Below are 12,579 nucleotides of genomic sequence, written 5' to 3'. Positions count from 1 at the left end.
TTTGGCTGCATCTGATGGACGTTCCTCACTGAAGAGCGGGAGGAACCCGTCGTCCCCTGGGGACCGGGACTGAGCCTTTCCCAGCACGGCCATGCCATCTCAAATGGGGATGCTTAAACTAAAGGTGAGGTGCCTCGAGCTCTGGGGAGTGCTGGTGCTGCCAGAGCACTAATTACAGTTCCCGTACAGCTCTCACATCAAGCTGTTCATTAAGTAGCACTGAAGTCTCTCCTGATCTCAGGCATCAAATGTATTTTGGAGCCAAAATTTGATGAAATTTAATTTATCTGTTGGTTTTCTTTTCCCAACTTCTGCCCAGATACAACTGAGCACAAAAAAAACCCCTCAGCTGAGAAGTTTTCGTAGTTGCACCAAGATCTCTAAAACAGTTTCTCCTAAAATATTCAGGCTTAGTCACCAGTGTGAAGGAACAGCGAACTTCGACGATTTGGGAGCTGCGTGCCGACACAGATGCGCAAAACGCCTCCAGCATCGCACCTGGGACCCGAAGCTCCTGTCAGCACCGGGGTGAAAATGAGAATAAAATTAGCTGCTGGGAGGCCCAGCCGAGCTGTGGGGCAAGCTGGGCTGCCTGCCCCGAGAGCTGCCCTGTCCCAATGTGGTTTCCCGATGCCAATGTTCGTCCTGCCATTGCCTTCTGCCTTAGGTACAGCATCTCACTCTTCCATGCCTCCGTTCCTAAACCCGTATGGTGATGGTTATAATCCTGCCATCCTTCTGATTTGTATGCTGGGTCTCAGTGGGGGAGGTTTCTTCTTTTGAGCAGCCTTGCTTTCAATTTGACAACTCTCTGCTTTCCTGTAGCAAATTGCAAATAGGTTCTTCCAGCTGCTTTTTTTTCCCTACACCAGGTTAATTTCTTTCCTTGGGACTTGGCTGCGCCGTGTTGGGTGAGGAGGAGGAAAACGCCTGCCACGAGCAGGCTGTTGGTGCCGAAGAGCTCCTCTGAGCTCCTGGTATTTCTCCTGGGGCTTCCTCCGGTCCAGAGCAAGGAACAAAAATTAAAATCAAGGTAGTGGAACACAATATTTTACACTTGTTTGTTTGGGTTTTTTTTTTATTTCAGTGTTTTTGTGATGTATTAACTCCAAAGCAGATCAGGGAAAGGTATCGCATTGCATTTTTGCATTACAGTAGCATCCTGTGTACACGAGTGGGATTAAGACAGGAATAATAAAACACAGTTAAGACAGGCTTGTGCCCTGGCAATGGTTTGTGGTCCCTGTTGGGGAGGTACCACAGCTCCAGGACACTGTGACAAAGGATGACGGTGAAAATAATGGGAACATGTGGCTGGCTGCACCTGTGACAGTGTGTGTAGTTTTACGAGCCTTCTGGATATTTTGTTTTAGTGATGCAGTATACAAAGAAATAAAAAAGCATCAGTGAAAACTTGAGGCAGTTGGCCACTGCCAGTGTGGTAGTGGTTACTCTTACAGAAGGATTTGAGGTTTAGAGTTTCAGGGTAAATTTGGGGCAAGAAGAAAGAGTATTACAGGGTATTTCCAGCAACCTTTGCAGCTGCCTTCTCGTGCTGACATGCACCTGGCAGTAGGGTGGAATGAGATTATGAATGGATAAACTTATTTGGAATGCTAAATTTCTTTAAAGTGATCATTTGTGTGCCAATCATCTCTGCTCTGTGCTCTAAATGGACACCGCATGCCCAAAGAGATAGATAAGCTCAGAAGAAAGGAAAATAAACCAGTGAGGTTTTTTGGCATCATAAATATTTCGGGAGTCAGATGCCGTCTCAGATTTATGAGCCGAGGTGTAAAACCAGCTTCGGTGCCGATCCAGCATCCCCCGCCCCACCCCAGGAAAGGCATGTCTGTTACCCATGAGAGAGACATCAAATGCACAGCCAAGGCTGGATCCTGCTGCCACCAGGTTTCTCTGAGAGAGAAACCATTTTAGACAGTGGGGTTTTTAAAAGAAAGAAAAAAAGAAAAAGTAAAATCCTTGAGAATTCTGTAAGGCTCCTCTGGAGTCTCGGAGGGAGCTGACATTCATCCTGCACCCCTCCTTGGAGAGGGGCTGGGGTGGGAGCCAGCTCCCACCGACAGCAGGTTAGGGACAAGGACCCAGGGGGGTTCCTGCGTGGTGGGGGCCATATGTGGGGGACCTTCACCCGGGGACCCCCCACCTGGGCCTGGGGAGCTGCTGCCTTCCCCCTGCGGACAAGGGAGCAGACAAAAGCTGCCGAGATCTGATAATAAAATCTGTTTGGAACAGCTGTCTGCTGACAAGTATAATAAACTGTATTAATGGTGTCATTATTATTCCCTAATTAAAAGCTAATAACTAAGAGTTAATTGCCTTTAAAAGATGAAGCAGTGCTATGGCAGGGATTTATCTCTGTTTTTCTTTGCTTGCCTGGCTGTGCTGATATTTCCAGGCTAATTTATTGAATCAAATCTTACCGAAAACTAATAATCTCTCTGTGTCGATTGAACCAATTGAATTAAAAGGTGTTCTCTGTGCACTGGGTTTAAAAAAATAGATGTGTGGTGTTTGCAGGTCGTTACCTCGGGTGGTGATAGTCAGCAGGGCTGAGTTCGGGCTCAGTGGGGAAATATTTTGGTGGGGAAAACTGTCCCCTGATGTTAAGAGGAGGGAAACGGGGCAGCTCAGGAGCCGGAGGAATCCCACTGCCTCTACGTGGGTCATTGCTGAATAGCTGATCTAGTGTAGCTGGACACGGAGCCCCTGCAGCCTTAATAAATGGATTTTATCCAGAGACAACAGAAAAATAAAGTACAGCTATACAGAGATTTTTGTCTTCAGGTTAAGGTTGTTGCGGTCAGTGTGGGATGTGCTAGGGTCTGGTTATTTTTTTCGTCTGATGGGTGAGGAGCCATTCGCCAGCCTCAGCCTTGCCAGGGCCAGGACCATTTGCTGGCACCGGTGCTGGTCTCTGCCGGCCTCCGTTCCCCCTCCGTCACTGCTGTCCCATGTGCTTGGGGGGTGGTGGTGGGGGGGGTGGGTGTACCACCGCTGAGCTGTGCATGACACCCACCCCTGCCCCCTTCAGCATCCTCCTTACAAGCTCCTGACGGTTGTACGATGCTAATTGAAAGGAACCAAATGTTCTTTTTAGAAGTTCACTTTATCGGCGTTAATCTTCTGTGTGGAGTAATTTTATTAAAGTTCCCCAAAGAGCAAATTGTAAATTCATTGGTGCCCATTTTGGACCGCACCTTACCTCATTTTGGGTAAAAAAAGGAGATTAGAAGTCATCTGGGCTCCGTGATAATTAAAAAGAAGATGCTCAAACATAATTCTTAATTAAACAGTAATGAGATAAGAACTTGCGTAGTCTGCTTTTAGTCTGTTGGAAAGATGCAGAGGTTCCCATTATAATTATGTGATTTATGATCTTCCACACAAAGATGTAATTAGGTTTTTTTACCCCCCTTTTAAAAATTTAAACATTATTTAGATAAAAAATTGCATGGCAATTTGAATCTGCTTTTCCTGGTGGAACAGTAATTTGTTTTGATTTATCTTTAGGTTTCAACCTAAAGAATTCTTGTATAGCTGAGAGGCGATATCCTAAAATACCTTTAAGGAGAGGGAGGCGGGCTGTGGGATGCAGTGGGATGGTAGTGGGTGATGGGGAGCGAGACATTTGAGGCCAAGAGATTGTGAGAGCGTTTCCTTCTGCTTAAAAAGGTGAAATTTGTGTTTCCACATGACGCCTGTGGAAGGTGTCCCCCCCTTACACCAATCTGCCATACTAATTAGACCTGTCGACGGTTTGTTTGTGCCTCTCTCATCTGCTGTGAAGAGCTGGAGCGAGCCCTGGGCGTGCTTGTGCAGGTCATCACCGGGGAGTTTGAGCACATCGACCTCAGTGGAGCTACGTTAACATTAAAAACATGCATATATATGTATACGTGTACATTAAATGGCATTCTGCTCCACAGGGAAGCGTGCCAAAGGTGTGCAGACTGCTGATGGTTTCTGTGTTTAAACACCTGCTTGAGTCTCCTTTTGAAGCTCTGCTGTCTTGGACAAGCATTGCCCTGGAGCTCATCTTTTTATCCCAAATTCTCTTAATCCCATTTCACCGCGGTATGGGCTGTGCATACCGGCCGAGGTGGAAAAGCCACCTCCCTGGCAGAGGGAGAAGGGCCGGTGGTGTAAGATCTGACCGGTGCCTGAATGTGGAAAACAGCAAGAAGACCTTGAGGTCTCACCTGTGGAATAAACATCCAGGTTCGAGGAATGTGATTTTTAGACCTTGCCGCTTCACCAGAGTAATGCTAACTTGCCCTTGGTAAAAATAAAATAAAATAACAAAGTCTAAACCTCCAGACACTGTGCCTCGCACGGCTTTTGCAGAGATTCAGCTTGACATGGCAGGGGTTGGGGCAGGGGTGTTCAGCGTGGAAACACCGAGAGTGGGATTTGGTCAAAGGCCGGTCGCTGGTAGAAGAAAAACTGTTTTACAGCAGGAATTTCTCACATGTTGCCCCGTCTGGTGAGCGGGGAGGTCCCTGTGGCAGCCACACAGGTGGGTCCTGTCGTGCCCTTTGCAGCTTCACCTGGCTGGGCAGACGAGGGTCTCTCCTCCCGCCCAGCACCCCCAGCTCTGCGGGGGAGCGGGACGGACGGACCCTCCTCTCCTCTGCAGCAGCAGGGCACCTCCACCTGCCAGGCAGACGGTGCTGTGTTGTTAAAGTACCTGGGGGGCTGAGCAGCATCTTCTGAACGTAACAGCCGCCGAAGCTGGGAGCGTGAGGGTCAGCAGCCAGTCTGCTTTGCATTTGGGAAGTGCAGGTTTCTGGGAACTGTATTCTGAAACATTTTAAAGATCTTTTCTTTTGTGTGACAGCTGTAACAGCTTCTCTCTTTGCTTCTCTTTCAGCTAAAGAAGCAGAGAAGAACATTAATGCTTTTGTTCGTGGCCAGGAAGGGGCTGTTAGAGCCGCCCAGCTGCTTGGCTGCCCAAAGCCCACACCTGGTGCCACTCAGGTCCTGATCATTTCCAGCCCTGCTTTGCCCCAGCTTGCTGCTTCGTCCTCCCCGTGCTGGTCCCAGGGCAGCCAGGCAGTCCCAGGTCCTCAGCGTGTCCAGGAGGCTTCACACTGAGGGATGGATGGAGGGATGGGCCAGCTGAAGCTTCGTCCTGTTTGTGTTGCAAGACGAGGTGGGTCTGCAGCTACAGGTATCGCTGGTTTCTTACCATAGTCCTCCCGGCTTGTTCTGCTTTGACGTTATTCCCTGGTCCCTGCTGCATCCCTCTCCAGGGCTTTTTTGCCTTCCTGCTGTTTGTCCGGCTGCTGCAGGGGGCTGAGCATCGGAGCGGCTGTCGCTGGCCCCCCAGGTCGATGTTCTTTGCTAGTGTGAAGTGCCTGAGCTGCTTCAGGAGGCTCTAAGGTGGGGGTTGGTGGTGGTGTGGGAAAGCTCGTGTTGATCCAGCTCTGTCCTGGAGGTGGTGGTGACCACATGGCACCCAGGGAGACACACACCGCGCTCCCCGCACCCCCCCCAGCTCAGATGGAGCTGCCAGGAGAGGGAGAAGCACAGTGCCCTGTGCTTGCCTTGGGGCTTGCCAAAAGCTGGCGTCGCTCCTCTAAAGGCACGTCTTCAGCATCTCCTCCCCAGCCCCTAAAAATATCCCGTGGGTGGTATCTGCAGGGCCCACGGCAGGTGGGGTTTTTTCAGTCATTTGCATTTTTTGGTCGTTTGCATTGTATTTCTGGCTGTGTGATTCAGCGAGGTGCCGTATGCCTTGGCTGTCATCTCCAGGCCAGCCGGTTAGAAGGATTTGCACCTCACCCCCGAGGCAAATGCTCTGCGAGCTTCATTTCATTGTAGTGTTTCTGAGGAAGTGAAGGTGGATGCAGGTTCTACTGAAATTCCACCATCCCTTCCTCCCCCATGTTTTAGGAGAATATGTATAAATCTCCACTGTGTCCTCTTCTGTCTGTTCAATGTAGTGGTGGGAAAATGTTATTTCAGTGTCACCTATTTTAAAACGATGGTATGGATTAACAAACCGAGCAGAAGATCTCTGCTGCTGTTTGAGTAGGTGTTGCCGTGTCCTTTCGGAAGACCCATGGCTGTAGGTTGCTGCCGAGCCCTTGGCTTCACTTGTGCTTCTGCTTCGCCAGATGATGATGGTGATACTGGTGCCGGTGCCGTCCTGTTTGGAATAACAGCTTGGTAGGGTTCAGAATGTAGTGGAGATACCTTCAAAACCACTGCCCTTGATTGAGGTGTCTTGGTGCGAGTTGTGTTAGAAAGCCAAGGGCAAGTTTTCTGAGGAAAAGTCCCTTGGGTGGCTGGCAGAAATGAGTTGGGTTGCTGTAAGGGACTGAATTAAAAATAGGAACCACAAACACACGTTTCCACTGGATTGCTTTGTCCCTTGTTGTGGTTGGGGTTTGGCCAGGGAAAGCGAAGGAGGTTGCTCTGGTCTAGTCCTGGTGCTGCCGGGAGGGTGAGGAACAGCTGGATCCAACCTGGAGCTCGTTAGCAAAATGGACCCAAAGAGTTTGAGGCAGTTAAATAAACCGCAGGGTAAAGGTCTCACAGCTCCCCTTTACCCACCCCTGTCTTTAGGAGCGCGGCATCCACTGATTGTAACGGTGAGTCCTGGAAATGCAGGAACTGGGGTGGAGCTGGGGGGCTCGGTGGTTGCCGTGCCGCTGGAGCCTTCGTCCCCTCCTCCTCCACGGGCAAGGCACCAGGACCACCCCACCTTCCTTCGACACGTGGGCAGGCACCTCCTGCACCTTAAGGGGGCATTTATTGTCCTGAACCCAACACGATGTCCGCGGGTGGCTCTGGGCCGCCCTTTGGTCACAGCAACAGCCGTGTGCTGTCCCCATGGCTGCCACAGGGCCAGCGGGTGTTCCGGTGGGCAGCACCTGGTGCTCCCAGCCAGAAGGGGTGGGAGTGGAGCCTGAATTAGCGATGTTAGCAATTTCCTGAACAGCACCTTACATGCAGCTCAGGCAGCATGTTAGGTATTTAAAAAAAGGAGATATTTTTTTTAATCATTTGGACATGATTTTGGGTTTGGTTTTTTTTAGAGGGGTTTATTATCCTCAGTAAGCCTGGGTTAAAACCCTTGTGTAACTATTAATCTGGCATTGCCATCTGCATATATGTGTGTGCTTGTAGGTACACGTCGCCGCATACATACACAGATGGACGGAGCCCCAAACTCTCTTAATCGGGAATCTCTAATGACTTGAAGGGAATTGTGCATGTTGGTCTTCCAGGCGATAAAGGCGCGGTGGGATAGCAACTTCAGGGTTTGATCTCTGGACAAATTGCAAGGGGATCTGGAGTTACTGCTTGGGTGGGTGGATAAGTAGACAAGAGAAAAATAAGCAGATGAGAGATGGACCAGGATGAGTATGTTAAATAGCGGGGGAGAGCACACTGTGAGCAAACAGAAATGTAGCTCTGCTGTTCAGGCTGCAGCCGTCACCCAAGGTCTGGAACAACGTGGTGGTTTGCATCCCCCCCCCACTCACACTGCTTGTGGCTGCCAGGTCGTGCCCTGGTTAGCCACCAGGACAGTGTTTTCTTCAACTTCTTCATGATTGTGTTTTCTTTATCTGCTATATCCTAAATGTGGCTATATTTATATGCCCCCCCTTCCACCCCAGAGATGTTTCAGACAACAGTAGAAGCAGAGAGGGGCTGTGCCTTACTCCTCCTCCCTGGCCTTCCTCTTGGCTGAGTGGGAAGCAAAGCTGTCTCCTTTCCGAGCCTGTTTGATACCTCCTGTATCATCTTGAACAAGAAATTACAGGTCAAGCTAAAGCAACACTTGGGATTCAGTCTTAGTCTTTTGGATCTGCGCTGCTGGTGGCGTGGGGTCCCAGTGCCGCTGTTAGCCCAGAGGGCAGCGTGTGCAGGGCAAGCCATACGTTCCCGGCTCCGCTTATATATAGATGGATTTGGCGATGGGACGTGGGGATGTGCAGGGGGTCCCTCCCTGCCGAACCAGCCCACTGCGGCCAGCACAGCACCATCAGTGCCCGCCAGCCCGAGAGGGGAACATCCATGGCCCCTCGCTCCTGCATGCGTGGGGTGGTGAGCGGGGGTCCGAGGACCATCCTTGGAGCCCGTGGAGTTAAAGGTGTCAGGCTCCTGCTTTCAGGATGCCAGTGCAGGTAGGGGTTTGCTAGCAAGCGGGGCTCCTCTCCGCCCCGTAGGGTGTTTGGCTTTGTAGGACAGAACAGCTGCCGCATGGGCCGGGGATGGCTGCGGTTGCGCTGGGAGTTGGTGCTGCATGAGCTGAGGGTGGTGCTGAGAGCAGGAGGGATGCGAGCAGCTGGTGGCAAGAAAGTGGTAGGTGGGGTGGGCTCCTCCTTCCGACCCGAAGCGCCGGCGGGTGGGATGCGAGGGGGGAGAGCTGTGGCGGTGCAGCTGCCGTGGGGCTCCAGCATGGGGTTGGCTCCTGAGCCGGGGGGTGGGTGGGTGTCCTGCACCGCCCTGGGTGAGGGGAAGGGGCAGCGGCGTCTCTGTTCGGGTGCCTGTTGTGACACTGCCATGGACATGAGCTTGTTGTGGTTTCCTTCTTCAGAAATTTGGGAGCAGTCTGCCTGTATCCCTTTACCGGTGGATGAACTTGAGATAATAAGACAATTTTCTCAGCGCCTGTGAGGGTATTTACTACTTCCATTTCAGTTCTACATCTGTTCAGTTACTGACTTGGAATTTGCAACCATCTTATTTAGGAGCAGGAATTGATTTCTCATTCCGTTACTGCTTCTCTTGGTATAATTAAAGCGTATTGCAACATGAAGAATTTCTCCTGGCCTGGGAACTGGTTTGCCACTTGGGTAATTCTGTAAACCAAGAAAGGCTTTTCCTTTTCCTCTGGAATGTAAATTACAGTTACATCTACTTTAAAGTCTTTGTTCTGCTGCGGGGGACTGAAGGGGCTCTTGGTTTGTGCAGAGGCGCAGGGGCTTTTGCAAATCAGTCCCTCAGCGCTTTGGTGTCCAGGCCATTGCAAATTAAGGCTGAGGCATAAACTGGTTTTGCCCAACATGGCATAAATGAGTATGGGGACAAGCCTGCTCCCGCCGAGCACTGCTCCGTGTGGCAGCACCGGGGGGTCTGGGGGGTCTGGTTGCCCCTCATGGCCCCAGCTGGGTGTCCCATGGCAGATGGAAGGATGGACACGCAGGGTCCCCGCTGCCTGGGGGTGAGGTGGCCAGGCTGGGGGGGGCAGGGTGGGGTTGCCATGTGCCAGGATGGGGTCTGCTGGTGGCCCTGGCAAGGGAGGCTCAGTGGCCTTCCAGGAGCAGCGCTCGAGCAGAGAAAGAGCAATTCAGGATTGACCTTTGGATGTAGCATAAATAGAGAGTTACATTAAAGGGAGAGGAGAGGGGGGGAGGGTTTACGAGACATTTGTTAAACTCTGAAAAGAATTGTTCAGGGTTTGCACGTAAATGACGTCAGAAATGCCTTGAGATGCACCTGCTGCGGGGGGGAGCTGCTGGGGGGTTGGGGGTGAGCACTGGCTCCGGTGACATGGGTGCTCACCCTCAGGGTCCCTGGGGATGGGACCAGCGTGGGGCAGGGTCAGCTCCGAATCCTGCCGGGGCTCCTGGCTGCCTGCGCTGCTGCGGGATGCTGCTCCTCAGAGCAAGCACTGAAATACGCCCCGGACACTCCGAAAGGCAAACGTTCCCTGCGTGTAGCCTGTCTTGGAGGGGTGGATTTGGATCCGTTCTCAGTGTCTCTCTCCCCTTCAGTAAAAGAGGGCTCTGCTGCTGAGACTCCATTGTAAACCCACTGTGTATGCTTTAACCCTGGTCCTCCATAAAGAATCGCTCTCGGCGTACATCTAGTGCCCTGGTGACAGTCCTTTTCTGTAAAAATATTACCTACACTGGTTTACTCCTTCCACCTTGTGCTAGCATTGCTAATAAACTTGCTGTCAAAGCTGTCTGTTGGAGCTCATGTTAAAGGAGGAGTGAGACAGAGATTTAAAAAAAAAGACCTTTGGATCAGTAAGAAACAAGAGCCTTCCCTACTGCCCTGCTGAAATTGGGCATTAATGGTCCATCACTTAATGTTTAATTAAAATGAAAGGAAAGCGAGCTGCGTGCCAGGTTTCAGGCTGGTGCTGTCTGGCAGAGCAGACCCTGAAAGGATGAGCTTTTAGCAGGAATTTGGGTTTCATTTGCTCTTTGCGGCAAGGGCCAGCGCCGCGGCACAGCCAGGGTGTCCCACCACATCCTGGAGCCCAGAATGGCTTGTGCTCAATCCCCCCAGCAGCACCTTGGCCTGTTGCGTTCAGACACCGCACGCTCGGATGCCGTGTCAGCAGCCAACGAGCACCGGTGGAGGGCTGCCTCAGTGGGGCTGAGTCGTGCAGGTTTTCCCGTGTCGGTGGTGCCTTGGCTGAGGCTGTCCTGGCCTAAAGCAGAGACAGAGCATAAAACCCGCTGGTTATCTTGGCTGATGAAATGGGTCTGTGATGAGCTTTGCAGTAGGAATGACTGAGCTAAGTCAAAGTAGCAAGTGTTCCAGCTAGGAGGGTTTTGTGGAGCGGAGATCAGGTCTCTGCAGGTCCTCTGTTGTCTCTCTTTGCCTTTAGGAGTCTGTACGTGGCATCTGCTCTTTGCTTACGGTCCTTTGGGCTTTACTGCTGGAATCTTTAGGTCCCTAAAAGCGCAAGGACCAGCGCAGTTCGGCTCCGATGGTCTGAGCCAGCCCCTGCCAGGCCCTGAGCGATGTGGCGCTTTTTTCCCAGACCAGTGAGCGTGTTCATTAGTTACCTGCGGCACATCCGAGCGCGGTGTCCCCACCTGTTCTGGCCACAGGGAACCTCAGAGCTATTTATTGGCGATGGGCATCTTGGCTCCTGTCCTTGTCGGTGGGGGTTTCTCCGGCTGCTGCAATCAGGATGCCTCAGGTGGGTTTTTCTGTGCCAGCATCGCTACCCGCAGCATCCCGGTGTGTCCGTCGGCGGAGGGCTCCGCTGCCTCTTCCCTCCCGCCAGCTCTTCCTGGTCTTATGGCGTGAGGAACGGAACGGGGGGACCGAGGTTGTTGCCACTGCTAAGGACTCTGCTTCAGTGTCTGCTCACATGCTTTATGTTTTGTGTGGAGTGATGCAATGGCCATTAGAAGGCAAAGATGGTAGCGGGATTTTCCTAGCAATGATGCTTCTGATTCCTGACCTTCCGAGAGGAGCACTGGGGGGCCATCCCCACTGCGGCAGCCTCAAGGCAGACTCAGTGTCACTCCTCACTTTGCAGCTTTTTTAAGCCTTACTCTTGCGCCGAGAAGATTTCATTCTGTGTTTGCTTCCCTAACTGGCTTCCTACTGTGTTGGCTGGGGTTTTTTTTGAAGATTTACTTAGTTCCCAGCTGTTGTTCCAATTCTCTTTGTCACTCACCTTCCTGTACTCCATGTAGAATTTATTTCTGTGCTGCAAGGGTTTTGCATCTCAACACGGGGGACAGTCACACCAGCTCAAAAAAGGATAGAAGAAAAATAAGAGACTGGAGAGCGGTGATGAGAGCGATTAGTGTCACAGAGAGACAATAACAGTATTGCTGAGAGTACAGGAGAGTAGGTAGATACAGGAGGGACCTAGGGAGGCTGATGAACAGAGCTTAGGAGAAAAATCAGTTTTTCCTTTCTATTCTTCAAGTATAAAACAAAGTGAGCATCAAAAATCAAGACGTTGATTGATGTAAGGCTGATGTCCTGTGTTGCGTAGCTGATCGGTAGAGTTCAGTGCTACAAATTATCCAGGAGATTATGATGAGTCAAAAATCATTACTATTCACACAGCTGCCTGGGGGTGCTCATGTACATGAGACATGATTATAAACCAGCTTTTTTTTTCTTCTTTTTTTTCCCCCTTTCTCCTTTTTTCCTGTGCCATCAGGGTTGTTGCTGTTTGATGTATGTTTGTTTGGCTCCCCCCCCACTTCCCCTCTGCTCCATCTATCACGTGGAATAACAACATTTTGGAGGTGATGTAATTCCCTGGGTTCACAGCTCACGTGATGTTTGATCACGGTTCTGTGCTAACTTGCTATATTATTATTTTTTCTTTTCTTTAAACTTGAGCCAAAATGCTGATGGTGGTGTCACTGTAGTAAGGAGAGAGGGTTGGTGCCGGTAAAAGGAAGGGGAAAAATACCTGATAGGGAATGCTTGCGTCGTCCTCCGTGTCCGCGCCAGCCCTGCCCCGCTCAGCGCCTCGCTGCCTCGACGTGGATGAAGAGGGAAGCTCGGTCTGAGCCCACCGGTGAGCAGCAGGGGTAGGAGCCACTCTTGGCACAGACCAGTTAAAGCTCCGTAGGCTTTGGCTCAGCTTGACAATGGTTTTTGAAGCAGCTCACACCGGCGTGGAGAGGGCAGCGAGGTGTTCTGCGTTCAGCATCGCCACCCCACCGTGCTGCAGCTGGGGCACGGGCTGTTCCAGGCGGTGGAGGAGCTGTGAGCTGCTTTCTGCTGCGGCTGTGGGCTTGGAGTAAATCAGTCTGTCTGTTCACCAAGTTGTTTTTTACTCCTTGCCTGCAGGCTCAGAGCCATCATCCAGAGCCAGGACAGCAC

Source organism: Falco biarmicus, chromosome 4 (assembly GCF_023638135.1).
Source record: "Falco biarmicus isolate bFalBia1 chromosome 4, bFalBia1.pri, whole genome shotgun sequence".
In the NCBI taxonomy this organism is placed as follows: domain Eukaryota; kingdom Metazoa; phylum Chordata; class Aves; order Falconiformes; family Falconidae; genus Falco; species Falco biarmicus.
This window is presented reverse-complemented; position numbering follows the sequence as displayed.